Raw genomic sequence first — 18,247 nt, forward strand, 5'->3', positions numbered from 1 at the left:
TTCGAAGATTAAGGGAAAATAAGATCCAAGCAACTCCTAGCGGCTCCTGGAAGTTACTTCAGATTTGATAGCTCCGGGTAGTTTTAGACATTGGTTCAAAAATTTAACTCTGCTTGAGCCCATTTTAAATGAAGAATCTAGGTTGATCCAAGTCAAAGTGGAACATTTCATGAGCTGAAAATGGCAAAGGAACTCAAAGTGGCTCTAGATGTGCATGGTGTCAAAATTTTATATCTTCTTCACGTGGCTCTAGGCATGATCATCAAGGATAAACATTTATTAAGGTATTATTTTCTAAATTTTATTTCATTTATTATAGCAATAAGTTCAAGTAGGAATCTTAATTGTCACATTTTAAATGTCCCAAGTGTCACTCAAATATCAAAATAAAGATAGGTGGCGAATGAATTAATTGTGAAATAACATGTTTTGTTTAGTTGTGGGTGAGCTGGCACAATTAATGAAAATAAATGATTGCAAAGGCTTCCATCATTATTGGAAAGAAATTTTTTGAAATATTTTGAGGAAAATTGTATCATTATATTGTCATCATTTTTTCGTTAGTGAATGATGACATTGAATGTACTTTGAGGAGAATGCAAAGGTGAATTGAGTTTACAAATTACTGGATGGTCGGACACAAAACTGATTGCCCACACAAATTAAAGTTAATTTGCACTCATTCCAAGTACTATCATTTTTATCACAAATTTGTGTATATTGTATCAATTTGTTATGGTTTCTTAATCAAGAAACTTGCTTATTTTGTTCATCTAGTTTTAAAAACTAGAAGGTAGCATTTTTCCATTCGCAAACAAAAAAGCTATGGGTTACATAAGAAAATGAGAACCAAAAGGTTTCAACCTAGACCCAAAAACTATAAGGTTATTAAGTGAAATGGGTTTGTTGAATTTTGTACAAAAGTATGAAAGGTATGACTTAGAACTTGTAGAAGAAATTTTGCAGAATTTTTGCATAAATGTAACCAAAGTAGGGGAAGAGAATATTGAATTCTCTACAACAGATATAAGTGAAGTCTCTAGAATTTCTAATTAGGGAGATAATGTAGTGAAGGGACAAAGAAATTTTCATGAGCTAATTGATGCCTTCCATGTGCCATTGCAACCCAAACCAATTGTCATAAGACAAAAAGAAAAAACAAAGGGAATAGCCAGGACAACTATGAGAGAGCCCTGGAAGACGATGGTCATGTAGCTAATGAATTTTTTCACATTTGAAGGTCATTATGGAACAATATTCGGCCTAGGGTTGCGTCTCATCGCTCACATCCGACATGGCAACACAAGGCCAGAGGGAAGAATAAAACTACTTGTGTTTTTCTTCTCTCATATTAGCAAAATGGTAGCTAAATGTAAGAAAAGATGTGGACCCATTAGTTGTTAGATGCAATGTCAGTCCCAAAGACACTGAGAGGGGGGGTGAATCAATGTCTAATCGGTTGGTGGAATATTTGAACTTATTTATAACTTTGCAACCCAAATTAATGTACCGGTAAACAAGCAATAGTGTAGTAAAGAGAAATAACAGAGACAACATAAATGCACACCATAACACAAGATATTTTGGCGAGGAAACCCAGTAAGGGAAAAACCTCGGTGGGATTTTTGACCCACAATATTTACTCACTGGCCAATATGAATAAATATTACTTACAATAGGGGCCTGCACATGCAGGAAGGCCAACAGCCTAGAGCTCATTGCTCAATGAAAGAGTCTCATTGACTACAAAATGGATAATTAAATCCAAGACAATGTACTGCTCAAAATAGCATCTACAATGCTTGATTCAGTACCGGTTTAAGCTTTGTCAGAAACCATAACCAAAAACCTTTCTGGTGAATGATATTCACTCACATAACCTATCTTCACTTGTTACAAAATCATCTATACATTCTATTTACTATTCTCCATTCTATCATACTATCCCATATCAAAATGACCTATGAGATCTCATACATATATGAGTCTTTACAATACATCATGTCGGCTTACAAATAATTACATTATAATACAATTCACATAAACAAAACTTGTCTCATGTCGGCCTGGATGCCAGTATGCTTCGTTGCCGGTGTAAACTAGATGTTGGTGAATGAACTTTGTTGTGCCTGTCGGTATCGGTAAATGATGTCTATGTTGTTGGTGAACTTGTAGAATCCTATTACTGGTTGGTTGCCATCAATGACAACATCAACCATTCTCATGTGAGTATAGAATGCCAACAATCTCCCCCTTGGGCATTGATGGCAACACTCATGAGAAAAATCCAAAAAACTGTTGTCCAAAAATGAAGTCCAAAACTGATCCCCAAAAAAGTGTGCTCCCCTGAGCAAGTGATTTCCTCTGTGCATTTTCTTCCATACATTTTTCTCCATACTACTCCCCCTTTGACATCAATGACCAAGGATGTCAAAAAGAATCAAAGAATACAAAAATTCTACCTCATAGCATATAACTGATTGTGTACAATTTGAAAGATATCCACCAAAATTAGATTCAGGCTCTGCATGAATTTATTACTGTCAGAGATAATGGTTTATGTATGTTGGATCATGCCGGTTAGATAATGCATATGTTGCTCCGGTGATGATTCTCCTTGAATTGTCGCTTTAGATAGCTCAACCCGCTGAGTTATAAGGCTGTCCAATTTTGGACCAAGTTTGTTTTTCAGTTCCCGGACCTTCAACCTTATCCTTGCTTTTTCTTACTCCAGTTTCTCTATCTTTTCCTCAAAAACTGCCATCTCTTGATCAAAAACTAAGGTAAGTTTTGAAGAACCTATCATATTATCTGTTATGTCATCTATCTCCTTTTGTGTTTTCTTAATCTCCTCATCAATGTCTTTAGTCAGGTGGTGAGGCTTGCAAGCTTCTTTATACAAATCCTTATATTCCAAAATTTTTGAATTAAGTATCGGTAATAAGGAATTAATATGCTCAGTACAGTCCTTGATAGTCTTCTCAAAGAATTCACCTTTTCCTTAATGGTTTCTTGATTAACCTTATCTACCGTTAGAATATTTGAAGCAATAAATTTGGACAATCCGTCCAATTTACCCAAAGAAGCATCAATATGATCTACCTTACATGTCAATGCAATCATTTTCAAAATAGGCAATGTATCATCAATTGCCTTAAATACTAAGGCGTTGCGATCTGTGATCCTCTTAATTGAATCCAAAAGAACATCTGTTACATTTGTAGGTCTAAAATATGTAGTGGATGTGCTCGGTTCTACAATAACTTTCTTTTTATCAGACACTTGACCGATTACCTTAACAATTTCTTCCTTGTTTCCATCATTTGTTTCCTCTTTATTTATAGTTGTTGTCGGTTTCTCACTCTATGTTATTACCTCTACTTCTGTTGGCTTCTCAGTCTATGTATATACCTCTGCATCTGTCGGTTTCTCAGTGTCGAGCTTCTTAGCTTTTGTCTATATTTCAATGTTCTGAGAGTCAGTAGTGTTAACCGGTGACTCAGAGATCTCAATGTTTGTAGCATCACCTGTCTTTACCTCTGCAGTCTCTTTATCCATAACAATGTTAAAATCTTGTGTATCTACATTCAAAGTAAAAAGAATTTCTGATTCCGAATTAGTATCATCATGAGTTGTTTCTTCAGCCTCCTTATCCAGTTGACTGTCTATATGTACCAGTGTCCCTGAAGATATTGGTGGAGTGTCCTGTGTTGGTGGAGAAAGGTTATCTTTGACCTTTATAACAGGTACACTACCAATTCTACCTTTACCTTTGTCCTTTTGATATACCTTTGTAAAAGACACATCCATTTTATGTCTCTCCCTTTCCTCTTTCTTTTCTTTCTCAACAAAAAATATGTCCCATTTGTCTGCAGTTTCATCTGCTATCTCTTTCACTCTTCCTGCCATTAGACTAACCTGCTAGTGACCACTCATAAAAACTGATCGGTTGGCTTCAACAATCAGTTCATCAATCTCCTCCCTGGAATTAACAGGGTGAACAGCCAACAATGCTTCAACCTTTAACTTTTTATCCAATTCCATCACTGACATTCTTTTAGCCTCTAATCTTATGTATAAGTCATTAGGAAGATCATCTACAACCTCAATCAAAACTTTCTTGTAGATGTCAAGATGCAAAATAATGCTTTCCTCTATTGTCTCTTTGTCAGAATCCTTGAAAGAATGATAAAATTTATTTACATTACTAAGATTACCTTCTTGTGTTATTTCATTGATCAATTCCTCCGGTGTACGGGTATCTGGTGCCTTAGGTTGTTGTTTCTTCTTTGGAGTTAACTTCTTCTTAGGCTCCCTTACAGCTTGTTGCTTCTTCCTTAATGTTCTTGTCCTTTTAGGAGAAGGAGAAGGTACCGGTGAGGGTTTCCTCTTCTTCCTTTCAACTCTCTTGAACTCTGCTGCCTTACCACTGTCTGTATCCAAAGAAGTGACAACTGGTGAAACATGAGCTACCGATTCCAGTCCTTCCAGTTCACTATCAGAAACACCACTTATGTTCATCACATTTTCTTTAACTTCTTTAGCCATTTTGGATGCATCTTTGATGAATTTTTCTCTTCTTTTTCTCCGCTTCTGCATCAAAACAACACTCTCAATAGTGTCAGCATTGCCAAAAATTTCTTCAGAGGGTTCCCTAGGTGCATCAAGAAGTGTCTTAGCATAAGCCTCAATAATATTCAGATCAACTTCATATCCCATCTCTATTATCCAAATAGTTCTAAGAGTAACAACTTCCATCCATGTTTCATCTCTTTTGATTACAAAACAAATTTGCTTGTCATACTTATCCACAATGCTCTGCAAAATCCTTTCTCTAGCCTTCATTTTGGTTTGGAAGTTTTTGAAGTAGTCTGCTACAATGTTATCACTGTTAGCACCAATGCTGGTAATAGCTTCCATGATCTGTCTACCTACCGGGATGTCATATGCAAAGTCCTTGTGACCAATGTCGGGTATCTCCTTTGTGAAGTAAAGCATTAAACACACAAGTAGATTCCCAAAACGGAATGTTCCCTTCTTATCCCCCTTAATATTTTTCAAGTTATCTAGTAGTTCATCCTTAAGCCATTCACAGATATCAATTCTAGCATTGTTCTTAACCATCTCATATGCATTATGAATACACAAGCTAGAAACAAAATTTAACCTATTTGCATGTGTAACTCTGTATCCAAATACCATACTCACATATTTCACATTTGCATCAGTGATATCATTAACCCTAAGAGATCTGTTGTCAAATGTAGCTCCGGTTAGGTCCATAACACCCTTGTTTGGTATCTTCTTCTTTTTGTCAGGTCTAGTACCGGTTGAGGGTAAACCAGTAACTGCCTTGATTGTCTCCTTAGTGATTTTAAAAACAGAATGTAGCCACATAAACTCCCCATGAACTCTGCTTAGTACAAGATGAACTATTTCATCCGAAAATTCAGGAATGTTTAGAATTTCAACAAATCCTAAATCCTTAACAATCTTATGCTCTGGTTTGACTAAACCTTGTTCATTAGTTATAACATCTTTGTACATGTTCTTCAAGTCATCAGACCCTAAGTTCTCTATGTTGCAGTGAATATAAATCCTTGGGTCTTTGACAAAAGCAACTCCCTTCGAAATATTAGAAAAGGCTCTGATGAAATCATCTTGCTTAGCAATCTCAAGGTTTTCTACCACAATAGGGTTTGCAATAAATTCAGGTGCAGAAGATGAAGATGTCATTTCAAAAGATAAATACCGTTTGACTTGTGAAATCCTTGAATGCCTTAAAAAGATCTTGTTGCTTCGCCTTTAGAATGCCTTTGCTCTCTCTTTGCACTCTTCGAATGCTTGGATGCTTGGTGAATTGAAATGAGGGTTTTGCGGTGCTTTATAACAAAAATTTCTCCAACAACCGCATTAAATGCTTGCCGGTTAAGTGAAGTCTTAACATATCTGCTAGTAAAGAAGAAATATAACTTCTTACCATCAACCGATGGTAGAATGCATGATTTTAAATTTTCTGCCATACCCCCTAAGGATTATTCCTTAGTTAGATGAAGAATCTCCTACCGGTGGAGGGTTACTTTGTTCTACCGATGCAGAGGTAGATTCATCAACTCTCTGATCTCTCTTCTTAATCCATTATTTTGAAAATTCTTGCTTTATTTCGTTTACTTTTTCTTTTCCCTTCTCATCAGATCCTTTATTGTTCATTGGTATAGTCTTGCTTCTACAAAATTTTGCAATATGCCCAATCTTGTTACATGCATAACAAGTTACATTATTCCTTTGAATATCCTTTCCATATCCTTGATCGGTTTGTGTTCGGCATTGATTAGATAAATGTCCAAATCTACCACATACATAGCATTTCACATTCATTCTGCAATTTTCTAAGTTATGACCAACTTTATTGCATTTAGAACATTTACCGGTGGGTAAATTTGTATTTTGATTATTTCTAAATCTGCACTGATTTGCTCTATGACCAAATTTGTTGCAATTAAAATATTTCGCATTAAATTTATAAGCATTAGGTTGTCTTACTAGTTTGTTGTTATCTTTTTTATTTGCAGTCCTGGAACTTTCTCCATGTTCAAATCCAAGTCCAATTGTATCTCCATCAGGTTTCTATCTTTTCGGCATGTCATCAAGCCTTTCTAAACTTTTCTTGAATTTGTCTTTGTGTTCATTTGCAGTGATCAACTCATTTTCCAGAATGCCAACTTGTCTCCTAAGATCCTCTTTATCATGTTGCATGTGAATCAGATATGTTTTTAGCATATCATTTTCATGAAAAAAGTCTCATATTTTCATTTGCTCCATCATTAAGTCTCCTACTCAAGTCTTCTTCATTCTTCTTCCTATCTTCAATATCCTTACATAGCCTCATGGTTAAATCTTGTATTTCATTCCTCATGTTACTGTTCTCTTGCCTCAACTTCTCTGCAATATCTCTAAGAGTTTCCTTTTCATCATCATGTTTCTACATTTTCTCATGAAGTTCCTTTCTCTTGTTTTGTGTTATAGCTAGGTTCTCCTGAAGTCCTTTAATGAATTCCTGGGCAGTCCTAAGATCAACTTCAAGTTTGATATTCTTCAATTTTTCTGCATCAAAATCTTCAAGAGCTCATTCCAACCGTTTTCTCAAACTCTCCATCAGTACCGGTTTCAGAATCTTCCTCAAGCCGTTAGGCTTTTGCAAATAGAGGACTAGGCTCTGATACCAATTGTTAGATGCAATGACAGTCCCAAAGACACTGAGAGGGGGGGATGAATCAATGTCTAACCGGTTGGTGGAATATTTGAACTTATTTATAGCTTTGCAACCTAGATTAATGTATCGGTAAAAAAGCAATAGTGCAGTAAAGAGAAATAACAGAGACAACATAAATGCACACCATAACACAAGATATTTTGGCGAGGAAACTTGGTAAGGGAAAAACCTTGGTGGGATTTGTGACCCACAATATTTACTCACTGGCCAATATGAATAAATATTACTTACAATAGGGGCCTGCACATGCAGGAAGGCCAACAACCTGGAGCTGACTTCTTAATGAAAGAGTCCCACTGACTACAAAATGGATAATTAAATCCAAGACAATGTACTACTCAAAATAGCATTGGCAATGCTTGATTCAGTGTCGTTTTAAGCTCGGTTAGAAACCATAACCAAAAACCTTGTCAGTGAATGATATTCACTCACATAACCTATCTTCACTTGTTACAAAATCATCTATACATTCTATTTACTATTCTCCATTCTATCATACTATCCCATATCAAAATGACCTATAAGATCTCATACATATATGAGTCTTTACAATACATCATGTCGACTTACAAATAATTACATTACAATACAATTCACATAAACAAAACTTGTCTCATGTCGTCCTGGATGCCGGTATGCTTCGTTGCTGGTGTAAACTAGATGCTGGTGAATGAACTTTATTGTGCCTGTCGGTGCCGATAAATGATGTCTACGTTGTCGGTGAACCTGTAGAATCCTGTTACCGGTTGGTTGCCATCAATGACAACATCAACCATTCTCATGTGAGCGTAGAATGCCAACATTAGCCACCATAGTTTAATTACTCTAATTGTTAAGAACCATTTCCTCAAGAAGCCAAATGACCAAGAAAAGTGGGTTCAATTCCTATTGAGAAAAGGGCTTAATAAGCATGCCTTACCAAAAAACCCTAGGGAAATAAGAACCATAAAAGAGAAAGAGAAACCTCTCATTTTTGTTAAAAAAGAGGAAAGAAAGCCCGAGGTAATCAATTTAGAAGAGGAAGATGTGCCTGATTTGAAAACCCTAGCTCTATGTGTCTCTCCTGCTCATGGTTTAGATTTTGTGGAAGTTATGAACAAATAAATGATGGAAATGGAAGATAAAGAAGAAGAGGCTACAAAATGTTTGGGGAGTTTTATTTTCTCCAGGAAACCCACAACCCCTATTTCACCTGTACATATGTTAGAAGCTCCTAGTCTGACTCAAGAAAACCCTCCATCACCTTCAAAAGAAGAACCTTTCTCAAAAATAAAAGGTAAGGAACCTGTTGATGGTGAAGAAGAAAAGGATGGTAACTGGGTCAAAGACAAAATAGATAAAGAAGAAGAAGACCAGCTCCAATATGTTGTGATGCTCTCCCGGTTGGAAAGAGAGATGGAGGAACAAATGATAAAGTAATCCATGCATGAGAAATAAATGAATTAGAATTAGTATAAGGTAACTAGGACAAAAAAAGAAAAAAGATGAATTGCTTCAAAGAAAAAAAGAAGAGATTGCCCAAGCTACAACAAAAAGAGAAGAAATGAGATAGAAATATAATGAAGAAATGAGGAATGTATCAAGGTAATTTGCTCAAACTAAACAAGCTTTGTCTTATATGAGTCAATGAGAATACAAAAATGTAGAAGAAAGGGATAAACTAAGAAAAGAGCTAGTTAAAGCCAAAGAAGTTGTTGCTAGACCTCCTCCTATATACCATGACCATGTAGCTTCTACATCTTCAGCCCCACCAAGATATTTGTCATTAGTTGCACTTAAGTATAAACAAGCGGCTACTTAATTAAAAGTTGAATTGCAAGTAGCTAAGAAAGAAAAGGAAGAAGTTGAGCATACAGAAAAGGAGGTTGTGTAGATTTCTTTTTATTTAGTGGCTACAAGAAAACCATTCGGTATGTACTCTTTATTCTTGAGAGAACAATTCCTCAAATGGAAGTTGAATCAATTGATTTTAAAAAATGATATGGAGTTTGTAGATAATTTTGTACATAGTGACCCCACCATCCAAGACTAATTGTGTGAATTTTTGTAGCATGGCTTTTTGATGGGTCACTGTCCATAATCTTTATTGAATATCTATATGGGAAAACTTCAGATGAGATCATTTGTTGCTTTGTTAAAGAATCAAATTGAACAGTCAACCCAAATACAAAATATAGAGAAGCACAAAATAGGCTAGGATTTCCAATGAGGGATGAATGTCCTAAGATAAAAGTTTTTGAAAGAGAATTCAAATTAATGGCTCAACTTGAAACATATACTACCATATATAGGAGAAAACTTCAAGTTAGTATTGACTTGTATGTAGATAATGAATTGGAATTGGTGAGAAGAGCTTCCCAGGATTGTAGAGAAAGATATAATTCCATACATATACCATTGAGGAGACGATAGCCTATTTCTCTTGCTAATATGAGTTAGAGTTTTAGAAGAGTGAGGGATGTTATCTTGCTAATAGAAGAATACAGGGAGTAGTGGATAGGAATGAGGTTTACACCATCTCTTATCATCATTAGATCATTTACTAAACAATATACTTGAGTCATGGATTGAAAGGGTACATGAACACATGGGCTATGCACCATCGAGACAATACATAGAGTATAGGTAGTAGATAATTGATCTAGTCATATGGATGGAACATATGAACATAGATTTACCAGATCCTCAACCATAAGGACATGGATAACGATAGGAGGGGAAGGAAATGATGAGGCATAAATAATGTCACTTTAATTTCATGATTTAACAAAAGAATTCTTTTATATTTTGATATTTTGATGATAATTGGCACTTAGGAACTGATAATTCTGATATCTTCTTATGCTTATTCAATGTAATTATGAAATGATTTAGAAATAATGACCTAATGTAAATGTTTACTTTTTAATGGTTATCTTGTTGATTAATGAATGTATCTTATTTTTGAATCATTTCTACATTCAATGCTTTGTGAAATTTTGAATGTTGGAAATTCCTATTTTGCCTTATGTAGAATCTTAGTTCAAAATGCTTGTTCATGAACATTGTTAAATATTCATATATCACTCTAAGTTGCTAAGGATGCAGGCTAGTTTTTCATTTCCCACATATGCGAGAATTCCCTGTTTCAACAACCATTTTAATGTTTCCTACAAATGCTCTGAATGTCTCCAAGTTCATGTTGCACATGTAGTTCAATCTTTTAGTCAAACTCGGTTCTTTTGAGTTGTATTGTAGTTCAATTTATTAATTTAGTTTCAAATAAGGTCAATATATTCAATGACCAGTTAGTATCTAAGCAAGTCGTCCAATCTATGCAATTCAAATTTAGTTTTGTAATTTTGCCTCCTTGTAAAAGAACTCTATAATTTGCCCCCCTTGGGGCCAATTTGAATGCAAATTTGAAGCTTTTGATCAAGTAGAGAAAATTCACAGATCTCTCCAAGAGGAAGAGCAAGGCCCGCTCAACTGAAGGGAAGTGATCTACATGTTATTTGTGCTGATTGATTTCAATTTATGTTATTAAGTTTAGTAGAATCGTTTGTTTTTGTTTGCACCAAGAATCATTAGTTTAGATTATGCTAAAATGCTTCAACTTGTAGTAATTTTCTTTCCTGTAAGCATATTGTTGTTTGAGTAGAATTTACTCTATATCATTTATTGGAAAATTAGTAGGTTCATGCAATGAATAATCTTGGTTGAAATCTGAATGGATACTAGAAAGATGGAGTTTGTTTTTGTTTTTGTATGGTGTCATTTATTTTCTGCAGTGATAGTTTAGAATGTCCTTCTTGCAAAAGTAATTGGGATTTTACATTCGTAAAATTATAATCTAGTTTCAATTTTTGTTATTGTAGTGTAGGTTTAATTTTTTCGAATGAGTAATATTTAATTCCTTGCAAGTTAGTTAGTAACTCCATCATTTCAAGTACAAATTCTAGATTAGGATAGGATGATCATTGTGATAGTCAATTTTTTCATTAGGGTTTAAGTCTGAGTAGGAACTAGGATTGATAAGTAAGTCATAGGTAGCATTTTTTAACCACTCTAAGTAGCTTCAAGCCGAAAATACCCAAAAGAAAATAATTTTCAGTAAACCCCCCAATCGACCTTCTTACAATAGATAGCCTTCGACACCCTAGATCAATATTTAAAGAGTAAATTATGCAAGAATTGTGACATGCAATGATCATGTCTATCACTTCACATGATAATAACTTATGCCTTGATGATATTCTATTAGCTTCTCATGTTATAATCCATTTTCTTATCCTACATTGCATGACAACACTATGAACCTTAACGAGGAAATTTTGCATGATGAATATGATGGGTATAAATGATGCTTCTTTACAAGTAAAATCTTTTTTTATTTGCTAATTATATATGCATAGACGATGATATTCTATTTACTAGTGATTTTTTTATTATGTTTATGTGATAGAGCTTTATTGTATTTTGGTTCATCTTGTTTATCGTACACTTCTTTTAGTACTTTAGTAAATATTTTATTGCATAATTTTTTAGGCATAATTCACACAAAGATAGTATGGACTTAGCAATGGTCTATAGTGTTTTATCTTTTGATCCGTGTTCTTCTATTATTCATAGGACCCACATACACTAAACTTATATTTGATTATAATACACATTATATATGAAGGTTATAAATGACATAAGAGAGAAACCACCTAACATGAGAGATGAATTCACTACTTAGATATATTTATCATTTATTGCCATATTATATGTTTTTTATTTCTTTTCATGTTCCTAGTTATCATGTGGGTAAATTGAAAACACCTTTTGTGGTGTATCTCAACATTTTGACTTTATTTAGATGTGTTTTGATTTCATCTAATTTTTTCCTTTTGCTTTGTTCCTTATTATTTGGGTTTATTTAATATGTCTTGTATGTTGTGATCCAATTTGTCTATTCTTCCATTTACCTTTTATGTCCTTGCATCTTAACCTTTTCTATTTTCACTTCTTTTTTTTCATAGTCATTTCACCTTATATCTTTTTGTTTCATGCTTATATTCCCCACTTGGGGAGTGTGTTATTCCACACTTGGGGAGTGTGTTATTCCCCACCTGGGGAGTGTGTTTAGTTTTCTATATTAATTTTGCTACTTACTACCACTTTATGTCTCACTTCCCCTTTTCCTTTGTTTTTAGTGCCCACTTAGGTTACGTACTAGCGTTAACTCCATTGTTTATCTATATTTGCACTACCTTTATTTACATGTTCTACCTATTCTTATGACCCATTGATTCTACATCGTTAGGTCATGCTTCTTACAAATATAGATTTCACATTGCTAAATCTCACTTCCTAGAGCTTACATATTGTTCCTACTTTAATACAAAATGCCATAATTATTAAAGCATATACAGTAGTCTTAGATTGAGATACATCTTTCTTCCTAAAGCTTTATATATTGTGCCCATATATTGATGCATTTTATACCTAAGAGTTACTTGTTACACATCCTTTATTATACCATCCTTTTAGAGTCATATCTATTGATCTTACATTGCCATATTCCATTTATAGAGTCACGCTTACTTTGGGGAAAACATCGTACCTTCTCTCATGACACATTAAGCTTACTCTAACATATATTTACACCAGGAGACGTCACATCTTTCCCATTAGATGTTTATTCTACCACATCAATACACTTGGGGATCATAATATCCTTCCCCTCATGTCATATGTGTTCATATTACATTTACATTGGGGCGTCGTATTAAGAACTGCCCCGTCAATCAAATTTGGTGAAATTGTGCTAAAAACTCCTAATTCTATTACAATTGGGGAGAATCATGATTCCCTTCTTTACATCTTATGTCTTTATTGTTTTATATTTATATTGGAGTGTATTAAATGTCACATCATTAAGGACCTTCATTACACGATTATATACATTCATTATAATCACTTCCCCATCATTTGGAAATCAATCACATGGATAGAACGGGAAAGTCAAGGAAGGGGTGTGAGACTGGGTAAGCAAAAGAACAACAAGGAAATATGTATGTGGGAAAGTCTATCCATATTGGATTTGGAAGATTGTTGGAGAAGTTAGAAATTATCGTAGCTCGAGATAAGTGAAATCTCAAGGAGTTGATCTAGATGGATTGGAGGACTCAAAGTTCAATAGATATCCCATGAAAGGGTAATTAAGGGTGAGGACATGGTTGGACCATGAAGGTTGTACAAATGGTGTGAAGTGGTAGTCCAAGAAGGTGGATAAGAGTCTCCTTGGACATGGTGGATCTTGTAGTGGAGCCACAAAGTTTAGGCACAAGGACAAGTTCATAATCTAAGGAGTAACAAAATAACATGGTAGTAGGTTGTGGTGGAAGAGGGACATAGGCAAACCATTTAGTCAAGTCATGTGGTACAACCATAAGGTGGGAGATCATGGCTGAATCATAAGAGATAAGTGTTGTTGGTGGACCACAAGTATGAAATGACATGACCAAGTCATAGAAAATGAAAGTTCAAAAAAAGGAGAATATCTCACCCATATGAATGTGAACTTTAAAGAGGCCTACTTATTTTATGTCATTTACATTGTTTACTATCCTTATTTTTACCTTATCTTTGTCCCTAAGTAAAAGATCGATGCATTGGCTAGGTAGACGGTGCAGTCGAATTGTGCATGTTTTGATAATGCTATTATTGCTTGGCATATAGACAAACACATTATTAGTACTTTTTTCCTCCTCTTATTGAGAAATTGGATAGCTGTGAACTGTACCTTCCACTTTCATTTTATAGTTGTATAGAAGTCTACCCAAATTTATATCTTACCTGTTAAAATAAAACTAGCAATTGCACCTTAGTCTGCAATAGGTATGCCAAAGACGTTTGGAAGGTTTGTTAGAAAAAAAATGTCTATTTTCTTGTATACATTGTGCAGTCAATGAGATCAACTAATACACCATTTAGCAAATCATTTTGTTTGTGCAATTAATGTCTGAATTTAGAAGTGATAGTTTCATACCAATATGCATCCACTTATAGTAATCTAAACATGACCAAAACAAGACGTCATAGTTTTCCTTTCAAAACCATGTCAAAGTCATGGCTTGCATATAGTCATTCTATAGGCCTAAGCACAATTTTATTGTTTAGAATATGTTGTTCGAGTTCAAGCTATTTATTTTAAGTTTTGGGTTATACTTAAATATATTAAGTTAGAAAGGGGAAAATATTATGTTTAATACATGATTGTAGATATAATATATGGTTGAAGATTAATTATAAAAATATTATCAATTTGTATAATTCTTAGGGATACATTCAAAATCATTCATGAAGCATTTTGATGATGAAGAAGTTGAGATTCCAATAAAGTTGTATCATTATATAATAGATGAATCAACTAGAGGTATCATGTTAGGTTAGTAGATCCTTATTATTTATAATCATACCATGCCCAATTTACAATATTACAAGTTTCTTGCATAGAAAGGATAATAAATAAATAAATTATATTGTCTCCCTACTTGTGATGTAAGAGATATGATATATTTGAAGATCATTATATATACACTTCTCAATACAAAAAATGTTAATTAGTATGGATATAATTTAAAATATGTATTATCTAGATGTGTCCAATTCTATTGTGCAAACATATTTTTATTTAAATTGTAAATTTATAATGATATCAATGATATCTAATCCCCTCGATCAAAATATTTGTTATTTATTAGTTCATAGTTATACATGTATATCCATGTACCTTCCTAAGCATCCCACACATCATAACAATGTTGGTGGAAAAGAGAAATTGAAGAAAGGCGTAACACTTGAAACCTACAAACAATGAAGGTCAAAAACCTTGCCACAAGGTTGTTATAGCGATTAAATCTAAAGTCCATCACTTATAACAATGATAAGATAGATCATTTTTTGTCTCTATCTATGTTACTTGTTTGTTTCACACATTAGTGGCATATCTTTCAATGCTATGACCTTTAGCACTCTATCAGTTTGTGGTAATATTACTTATTGATGTTCATTACACAATATCCCACAAATAATCAACATTGTTTCGTTCACCTAAATTTAATGTTAGTAGAATTTGATAAAGAAACATATAAACATAAATATTGTTAAAGCTAAATTTTATCTTGCACATTAAAAATTATAAATAAAACAAAACTTAAAGATTAAAAATAAAATGAAATCTGTTTAAAAATTATAACTTATTTATTTAATTAATTCAAGTAATATGAATGATAATTAATAACATCATTATCTAAAAATATATATTTATCAAGAATTTATTTAATATTTATATAATTTTAATTAATATTATTATTACAATTTCTATATCATATATTAAAATTAATTATTTATATGATATATTATATAATAATTATTATTAAAATAAATTAAAAAATCAAACATTTAATTTATTATTTATATATTCAATATATTATAATATAATAATTATAAAAACTTCTAATAACAAAAGTTCAAAATTAATAAAAATGAGTAATTAATAAGAAATTATAGATAATAAAAAGAGACAAGAAATAATTATATTATTTTAAAAAAGATATTAAAAAACTTATTCCACGTAGCATTTGAAAAAGTCAGCTTTAAAAAGTTTAAAATTAAAACCCCCTGTAGCGTATTTGTTCCTTTAAAGTCTAAGTTCGAAATACTAAGCCAAATGTCCCTCCCTTTATAGGCACGTGATGTGGGAGCGACAGGTGAGGCATGTATTTTTATTAGAAACGATGAACCCCAGCGTAACGTTTTCGTCACGCGACAGAAGGAAAACCGATGCACGATGCACGACGCACGATGCACGATGCACGATCATTAACACCTCAATCGTCTTGCACGTCAATTAGACTAATGTCAATGGGCTCTTGGTCTACTCGTGAAGTTGAATGGCTTCAAATGAGCCCACCAGGGATCAAGTCTTGTCGAGTGCAAGGCTCCAACATCAAAAGGGATGAGGTCGGGATCGTGCCCCAGGCAAATTTGGCAGAATGGATTGGCAGCTCACATAATCGTAGGATGGTAGTGCTGGGCTGTCGTGCTCACAGGTCTAAATAAATAAATAAATATGGAGACCAATCAATGAAATAGGTACATCATGTTCCAAAACTATTGGGTATGAATTAAATAATACAACTACTCCTGTTTAATAATCGTAGGATGGTAGTGCTGGGCTGTCGTGCTCGAGGGTCTAAATAAATAAATAAATATGGAGACCAATCAATGAAATAGGTACATCATGTTCCAAAACTATTGGGTATGAATTAAATAATACAACTACTCCTGTTTAATAATCGTAGGATGGTAGTGCTGGGCTATCATGCTCGAGGGTCAAAATAAATAAATAAATATGGAGACCAATCAATGAAATAGGTACATCATGTTCCAAAACTGTTGGGTATGAATTAAATAATACAACTACTCTTGTTTAATAATCGTAGGATGGTAGTTGTATATTCAATGTATCCTAATTTGGTATATAGGCATAACATTTAATGTTCAGATTTTGTAATTAAATTCACATAATGTTGTAAACAATAGACATATATTGAAATTAATGATATTAGGTGATGCATCATCAGAATGAAGAATGTTAGAGGAGAAGAAATCTTTACTGTATGCGGGAAAAGTGGGCTGATAAAACTCAATATGTGAAAATATTGCTAAATACTTGTCCACACACATACACAGGACTTCTTGGTGCAAGCTATGGAGTAATGAAGTATTACTCAACTATACATCTACATTTACAAATAGGTTGCTAGGAGGAGAATGGTTAGATAAACCTAAAGAGTTGATGGAAGAGATGTGTAATATTACACAAAAAGAAAGGAATATGGGAGTCTAGCATTGATTTGTGTACACGTAAAGAAAGAGATGAAGCATAACGTCATGTAAATGACATTGAAAAAGGGATCCTCATGCAAGAGAATGAAGAAGAAGAAAAAGAGGTTATTGAAGTGGTAAGTATTTTAGGTGGTGTTAAATAATCAGTAAAAGGGAATGATGATGTAAGAGGAGAATGTAACATAAGATAGTGAAGAAGGTTAAGGTGTAGAAGCAAAGAAGAGTGTTGTTATTACATTGGTTGGTCCTTTGAAGGATGAATATGATGCAGGTTAGTGTAAAATATAAGAATATCAAAGAAGTTAGCGATGAAAAAGTGGTTAGGATAGAAAAAAGAAGAAGATATCGTGTTGAAATTCTTTGCTTGTTATATTGTTAATGATGATTTATGTGTAGGTAGATAGGTAAGAGTAGGAGAGTATGAGTAAAAATGATGATTTTGTTTATTTCTATATTATGAATAGCATTGATTTGTGTGTAAGACATTTGGATGAAAAGGAGAAGGATCTAATTATAGATTTTGGTTTTAATAATGTTTGTTGCAATGATTTGAGTGTAGATGTGGTAGTGACAAGAGAATAGGAAAGAATGCGTGGAGGTGGATGGAAAAAGAAATAAATTCCAAAAAAAAAGAGGAGAAAAAATGATTTTGGTGGTGGTGGATGCTTTGTGGTGAGTTGAAACCCAAAAGAGAAAGATAGAAGTGGAAATGTATTCAATGGAGGAGGTTGAGATATGTTGGATCAAGGTACACAAGTGAAAAAAAGATTGGTGGAAAAACTTGGATGAGGAATATAGGATTTGTCTTAGCTAAATGCTAGAAAAGGAGAACAAAGAAAAAATGTATGATACCTATGACAAATTTGGAGCATGTTGCAAATTGTCTACTTTCTAGAAGGATGATTTAGCCACTCAACTTCATTTTGTGAGTCAATGATCAAAACATTCTTACCTAGCATGACTGATGTAAAGTATCCAATTCCACAAGCAATCATGCATCATTAAAAAATATTTCCAAGTTTAGAGTTTCAATTTTCTTCAATTTTGGCATTTTTCTTGAATTGTAGTTGTCATGTCAACTACTATTTTTTTAAA

The sequence above is a fragment of the Cryptomeria japonica genome, chromosome 5, assembly GCF_030272615.1.
Source record: "Cryptomeria japonica chromosome 5, Sugi_1.0, whole genome shotgun sequence".
NCBI classification, from domain to species: Eukaryota; Viridiplantae; Streptophyta; class Pinopsida; order Cupressales; family Cupressaceae; genus Cryptomeria; species Cryptomeria japonica.